Raw genomic sequence first — 8,106 nt, forward strand, 5'->3', positions numbered from 1 at the left:
TTAGTGCATCTGGCCCAGGGTGTGGTAGGGCTAGCTGGGACTTGTAGTGTTTCAGGTGACTGTGTACATTAACCTTCTATTCCATATAGGAAACTTGCCGGAATCTCACGCCACAATCCTTCCCGTAGAAGATGAACTGCTTAATTGCTGGCTAAACGTGTAACATATGTAACCTCTGATATGTAGATTAATGCCGTGTTATGTACGAGTCACACATATCTTAATTCCAGCATAAATGGTGATAAATGTTGCTGGGACGAGGACTAATCCTATTACCAAGTGTCATTATATTTGGTCAGCTCATATAGTGTCAGATCGCAGAGCACATCTCCAATGTAGGTCATGAATCTTAGAGAACACGCTAATTAATGACTGAAAGTATTTTCAGTGCGACATCCGAGCCAAGCGGCTGTCAATCAGGTTCTTAGGATGTTCTTATTCGCTTTCTCTTCTCATGCCAAGAGTAAGAGGCTCTGTATGGCCCCATCAGGTGCACTGGCAGATGTATGTACTCTATACCTAAGAGGTGATGTTGCCCATAGCAACCAATCAGATCGTGTCCATCATTTTGCTATTGCGTCCTAGAACATGGGCAACATCATCTCTTTTCTTTTTTAGAAGCTTTAGTAAATCCGCCTCCCGGTGTCACATGACTCTTTTTCATTTGAAATGACCGATGAAGAAATTCCTACGAGCCAATTCCACTTGGGCAACGTTTCTACCGGTAGTGGGATCTGTGTTGGTTGCATTGTGTGCCGCCATGACGGGTCAATGTGGTCGGCTGTATTATGTGGCTGATGCAAAGCTGAAAGTAGGCCAATTAGCCTAGGGTATCTCGCTCTTTGGAGTCGGTTAATCTGATCCCACAGGTAGGCGGCGGCGGTGTTCCTGCCTCTGGGAATCTGATTGGTTACACTGCATGATGTCACTAGTTTCTAGTGAACCGATAGGTGGTTCAGAAACTTTCTTGAATCACAGAACCCGATAGCATCTGAAATTGTTTCACGGTGTCATTAGGCCACGAGTTTTGTATAGGGGAAAAAATATTAAAGTAAATTGTGCTTCCTGTCGCCCTTAGGTTTATTGGTATGGGGGTGTATAACACAGCCCTGCTGCTAGTCCACATCGGTTATGGTTGGAAGTCACCAGCGCTGGTTCCGCCTATCACATGGACCATATGGCACCCACACATATGGGGCGACCCAGGAAGCCTGGCGCCTTATAAACTGTGTTAAGGACGCTTTGTGGTTTGCCAGAAATCGTCTCATATTGCGGAGGGAGAGAATGTCCGTTCAGGACTGCCGCAGGCTGGTTCACAGAGACTATTCCATTCGGGATAGCCCTGAGGAAGAAGAGGACTAAACCCCTTTTCTTCTGGTCCTTTCCCCTTGTTTGGACTGTTTTATAAGACTTTGGGACCGTGGCCCCTTCCCCCTCACTTCACAATGTTGTTTTGTTGATGTATTTCTATTTATTGCCCTCCCCTTATATGTGTCTGTCTGGTCAATAAAGCTTTGGGCATGTGATTCCTCCTCCCTCACCCCCCCCCCCCTACCCTCCACACCCATAGTCTTGTATACTGTTGTGTAAATGTTACCGTTAGAACTTAGAATGCATAGTGCATAGTATAGTCTATAGTGTGAGTTTATCTTGTACTGTATTTTATAATATGTACTATACTGTTTGCATGTGTACTGTGTTTTGGCTGTGCTGCGACACGGTATATGTGTGATATTTGTTATCGTCTGTTTTTTTGCATTCTTTATGTACAATAAAGACCTGCTTTTTCAATCAAAAAATGGACCATCTATAATGTAATGTGTTCCTGAACCACCAGCCCATGGCACACAGTGTGGGAACCATTGCATTACACCAGCGGTTTCCAAACCTGTTTTCTCTCTTGTACCCCTCGATTAAGCTTTTCAATTATGAGTATTTTCAATTTGAAATACCCACAGAACTAGGTCAACCTTATTTAGGTCAACATGAATTGGGTAGACCACTGAAGGTGGACAGGGTTGGAAGGTCGACACAAGCATTAGGTTGACAATGAGTTTTCATGTGTTGTTCAGCCGACATGTGCCGACAGGCGGTACCTCATGCCCTACCATCCAGTACAGTGTGGTGGGAGAATATAATAGTGTGCCGAGTTCAGCGAGGCACCGTGCCCAAAGTATGGCGAGCGCAGTGAGCCACGCGAGGGGATGCGGTGCACTTTCATGGTGTCCATGTTGACTATGTCGACATTCGGGTCAAAGGAAAACTTATGTAGTTCTTTTGACTGTCAACCTTATGCTTGGGTCGACCTTCCAAACCTGCCTACCATAGGCATGTGGTCTACCCAATGTATGTCGACCTAAATGGGGTCAACCCAATCACCCATACGCAGTGAGTGGTATGCGTGTCCTTATATTAAGGAGTAGTGGATGAGTAGTGTGCGGTCAGGAATCGGGGGTATCCGTGTGTCTGGCCGCCGGCTGTGTACGGTCCCCGGGGTTACCGCTAGCACCTCTAGGATCAAAGCCGCTGCTTCCTCCACCCATGTCATAGCGGGCAGATGATTACTGATGTCTGGGGGCAGCGCAGGTAGCTCCCCGTAGATTGCTGATCGGGCAAAAGCACAAGAAAATGCTGAGGACACTGCAATGAGAACCGGAAGTGACGCAATGTGGTTCATCTCCACGGCAATGACAGACTTCTTCCACCATTACCAATATTATTTGCAAGTACCCCCAACTGGTCTATGCCCCAGGTTGGGAACAATTGCATTACACAATGGCGTCCTCCACAGTGCGCAGGTGACAGGTAGGCAGTGAATACATAACATGTCATGCTAGCAGGAATGTGAATGCACCAGGCGATGACATACACACCCAGATGTGGGACAATCCTTATGAAAGCAGCACAGTTCAAACCAGGGGAGAGAACAAAACAGAAACCTGTTTTAACTCATTGCAGTCATAAATAGTCTCCTTGCCCACGCTAACAACACTAACAGTATAATACTTAATAAGGTCTTATAATTATCTCTGTGCTTGTTACGCTTATGATATAACACAATAATAGACAGCCTGGCCCACTTTAGGGCAGCACAGCGTGTCCCTATAACAGCTGAAGATAAGCACATTAATAAGCGACATCAATTCATTTAATTAGTGAAAGAAGCGCCTATTTGTAATAATAGTAAATTCATTGTAAAGTAAGTACATTTATAGTTAGCACAGGCCCTGAGCACCAGTCTCAGGGAGCAGCCCATCACCCCCATAGTAATGTCTGGGGGGGTTGTCTTCTTTCAAGGCCACGCCCCATAGTGATGCAATTGGGGCATCCATGAGGCCACACCCCCATCCACAAAGCCAAGCCCCCTTTTTGTAAAGGGGAGCTCTTGGTTGCACCAGGTGTCACTGACCCCATTTCCGCCACTGGTCACAGAAGGTGCACAGCGGATGTGAACGTGACGCACAGAGACCCCTATACAGGGTGGCGGTTTATTGATACCAGAGTAAAATGGAACAGCAATATCAGTGGTAACCACAATAACAGTATTGTAGGGGTTAACAGGGGTATGCATTTGCCTCAAGGAAAAAAACAGTAGCAGCGCTAATTTAAAAAAAAAAAAGTGAATAAGATAAATGACAGTATTTTACTCACATTAAACATGCAAAACACATAAATACACCACTACAAGATAAAAATTATATTATAAATGCCACACTTTCAGGGGCAAACGCAGGATTTTCAGAAGGGGGTTTCCAGAGAGGGGCGGAGCAAAGCACAGAGATGGACACTTAGGCATACCTCCCAACTTTTGTCCGGACGAAATAGGGACACTCGCGCGGCGAAGCCGAGTGAGCGCCCGAAAAGGGGGCGGGTGTATGCAAATGAGGGTGCGGCTTATGCTAATTAGCTGCAACCTCATTTTCATACGAGAATAGACGCTGTGCGCATGCGCACAGCGTCTATTCTACTAGATTGGGGGTCTCCCAACTGCCACCCCCCGCAGCGGGACAATGCCTGCCACGGGTGGGACAGCGGGACAGGACCCGAAAATGGGGACTGTCCCGCTGTAATCGTGACAGTTGGGAGGTATGACTTAGGTGACCCAGTATATGTCGGGTCAGTTAAAGTATTATAGATAGACCAAATGTATATAAATAATAATAATATACACATATACTGTGTGTGTGTATATATATATATGTATATATACATAACAACAGTGTAGACCCCTGGGCATAGCAATGTATTGAGGCCCCTACCTATCCTCCAGCGGTAGGGGTGGGGGGAGCTATGAGCGGAAGCTTTGATGTCCGGCGAGTGTTAGGGGGTATTATATCAACCGCTCAGCATGTAGGGCCTGTATCAGTAATTTCCACTAATTACCCCTTTACTGCACAGATGGTGGGAGAAGGGGGCATTGGGCTGAATGAAGGGGCCCTGATACATAACTTCCAGGGTGGTAGAGGATGTTTGATACGCAGAGGAGGGGTGTATAGTGGAGTCAGGGGCGTAACTATAGCACCGCAGCCCTCGCCACCGCGCGGGGGGGGCGCTGTGCATGTGGGGGCGCCGGGGGCTGCGGTGCTATAGTTAACCCCCCCAATCCCCCGCAGACATACCTATTGCGCTGGTCCCGGCGGCTCCGTTCTTCCGCTCAGGACCACCAGAAAATGGCCGCCCCCATATAGCACACAGTTCTCTGAAACTGTCTGCTGTATGGGGGCGGCCATTTTCTGGTGGTCCTCAGAAGAACGGAGCTGCCGGGACCAGCGCGATAGGTAAGGGGATTGAGGGGGGGGGTTGCATGGGCGGCGGGGCAGGGGGGGGTAGGGGTGCTTAGCGGGGCAGGGGGGGCGCCCCCCCGCCGTTAGGGAGTGGTCTTATTATTCATTATTTTCTGGTGGGAGGACAGCTTGCTTGACAGATATCTCCAGTTCCTGGAACTAGATTTCTTAGCCTTTAATGGAACTAGAGGATCCCACCTACCAAATGGTATTGGGGACTAGGGGATCAGAGTTCAGGAGGCAGAGCAATCCGCCAACGAGAATATAAAACTACATACCAGGTGTGTGGAGCTGGAGCAGTAACCAGCTGCTAGAAGGCTGATATCTCTGGTTCTGGGCACAGTAGAGACAAGCTGCTAGTGTCCATCAAAGGGGGAGAGTCCCAGCTTTTGGAATATACCCTCACAAAAACTCTAAGTCAGACAGAACCTGAAATATCTGACTGGGAAAAGCAATTAACAGGCTTGGATGGGGACCACTGCTTTGAAGTCACATATCTCTGGTTCCCCAGGGCCGATTTTGAAAATTCTTGTACCCATGGAAAGAGGGGACCCTCTGCTTTCAGAGTAGGATCCTTAGATTCCTGGGGGGGTTCTGGGTACTCAGAAGAAACCCCCCCTGCATGCACTACTGCCTTTCAAGAATAATGGTTATAGAACATCCGGTATTGGAGTATGATGAATAAAGGTAAGTGCACTTTACCATAGGTGACTTTTGGCTGCCTCACTGGTGTAAAGAATTAAATAGACCCACAAATGGGTAACGGAGTCCTCACTATTGGTGCGGTGTTCTGTTGTAGAACGCTGGAGAAAACATTAAATTGGCAGATCCCATCACTGGATGGTAATAGGCCACCAGAGGAGATCCAGAGTGGGGGGGAGGGGGGCAGATGGCAAGGCTAAATAACATCAGCTAAAATCTCCCATCCTCCTTGGAAAGTTGTTGTAGGTGGGAGTGGGCCACCGGTGATAGCAGCAATAGGTTACTCCAGGTTGGATGTAGATGAAAGTCCTGATGTAGATGGTATATTCCCAAATGGGTGGACTAGTCCTGGAGTTGTGGCAATAACCACTAACGCATTTCACTACCTGCTGTAGCTTTCTTTGAGAAGGGGGAGGCAGAGTGCAGCAGGGTGAAACAGTGGGGGTGACACAGGAAGAGGGTGATGGGGCAGTATTGGGCCCCGTAGTCCTCCGGGGCCCCAGTGCACTGCACCTACTGCGCTAATGGTAATTCCACCTCTGCACTCAGCTATTTCCAGTCAGATAAAGGACATGAGTTATATTTACAGCTAGTAGGTGACAGAGATTGGGGCCATTCTCTGCTCTTACTAGACCCCGTTCTCCGTTTGTGTGCTGCGCTTTGAGTGTAATGGGTGCAGTGTACGCGGTGCACAAGGGCCCCTGAGTCCATGTGGGGCCCACACTGTGCACACTGCACCCATTTTTGGAGTCCAGCAGTGGTGGCAGGAGCACTGACAAAATCGCCAGAAAAATGGCCCCGGCGCCATTTTCCCAGAGATATGCTCATGTGCAGTGGAGTCTGGGCACTCTAGTGTTCAGACTCTACTGTTCCGACGCCCCCCAAACTGGTCCTGGAAGATAGGAGGAGCCCAGCCGGAAGAGGCTGCACACGGGCCTCCTCCTCTCTCAAGACGTCCCTGCCTGCAATGGAATACGGTCATTAGGTCGACTCAATGAAGGTCTAAATACATTGGGTCAAAAAAACTGAAGTAGGTCAACATTGCTGAGGGCGACAGGGTCAGAAGGTCGAAACAAGCATTGGGTCGACAATGGGAAGGTCGACACTCAAAAAGGTAGACTTGAGTTTTTCACTGTATTTACGGCGTAGTGGGAGAATATAATCGGGTGCCGAGCGCAGCGAGCCATACGAGGGGATGCGGTACACTTAGATGGCGCCCATGTCAACTGTGTCGACATTTGGGGCAAAAAAAAAACGTGAAAATTTCATGTCGACCTTTTTAACTATCGACCTAAAGCTTGTCTTACCCTGTCAACCTTAGCCATGTCGACCTATTTCTGGTGTCCACCTAATCCCTGTCGACCCAATGTATGTCGACTTTCATTTAGTTGACCCTATGACCCATACCCCCTGCAACAGACTCTTTTGTACAGTCAATAGTGTTACTATAAGCTTCTGTTGAGTCAGATGTTATTTAGTCACAACTGATTATTAACAGTAGTTTCCACTTGTCCCGTGTTTCCTCATACAGAAGAGGGTTCTGAGGAGTGTTCCGCCAGTAGGGGAAGCAGTTCTGTCGCATAACCCCCCCCCCCTCCCCCCCAGCCAGAATAGGTAGCCGGGTGACTGACCACAGCCAGCTGCTGCAGAGTAAGATCAGGGGACGTGGCTGGGATCACTGTCAGAGTGTGATGCATGTGGTCTTAGCGGTAGAACCAGAGCCTGTTTCACATCAGCTGTGGCCCAGGGCAATATCGAGCACGGAGCCACCCTCAGTAGTACTACAAAACGACGTGGAATCCTGCACACGCTATACACAGAACAATGGGAGCCAATTGCATAACAGCGTCTGGAGATGACATAAGGAGAAGTGCTACTGTGCATTCAGCGTGGCAGCGCAACGCGGCACTGCGTACAGAGCAGGACCAAGGCCGCGGTTCCAGGAGAGTGGGAACTGGAATTATAAAAAGCTAGTTGTACAGAAATGTGATGAAATGTTACACAACAAAAAGAAATGAGGCAGAAATCAGGTGGTACTTTAACGTAAAACCATCACATTAATATAAAGGCTATTTGAAAAAGTTTTAACCATTTTACCAAATGAATGCTGCGTTTCAGAATCAATATCCGTCTCTCACACCAATTACAGTACTAAAACTGTCATCCAATACAAACCTTGAGATTTACGTTATGCAATATAGATCTTGCGGTGTGTGCGTCTCCCATTGGAGGCAGAGGCGCCCAGTTTAGGGTCTGATTCAGAGCTGGTTGCAGTTCTGTAAAATTTAGCAAATCCGCAACTCCTGGTGGCAGTCTGGGGGGGGGGGGGGGGGAGATGCATAGGGAAAAATATTTGTGGTCACATCGATAAATGCGAGTGCTTAGGTCGATCATGACTGGCAGCTTCCTAGCTGCGCAGCTTAGCGGCAAAGCCAGGCACGGTGCAGACATTTTTTTGGGTCACAGTGGCCACATGTCACACAGCAGCTGCGGGCGGGGGAGATATCCGCCATCCAGACAGAAGGAAAACCCGCCCCGTTCAAATCTGCAAAAAATAACGCGATTCGTTATCCTGGCGCAAATCCATAGACAAATCACAGATCATCTAATGATTTGTCCT

Source organism: Crinia signifera, chromosome 4 (genome assembly GCF_055691185.1).
Source record: "Crinia signifera chromosome 4, ASM5569118v1, whole genome shotgun sequence".
Lineage (NCBI taxonomy): Eukaryota > Metazoa > Chordata > Amphibia > Anura > Myobatrachidae > Crinia > Crinia signifera.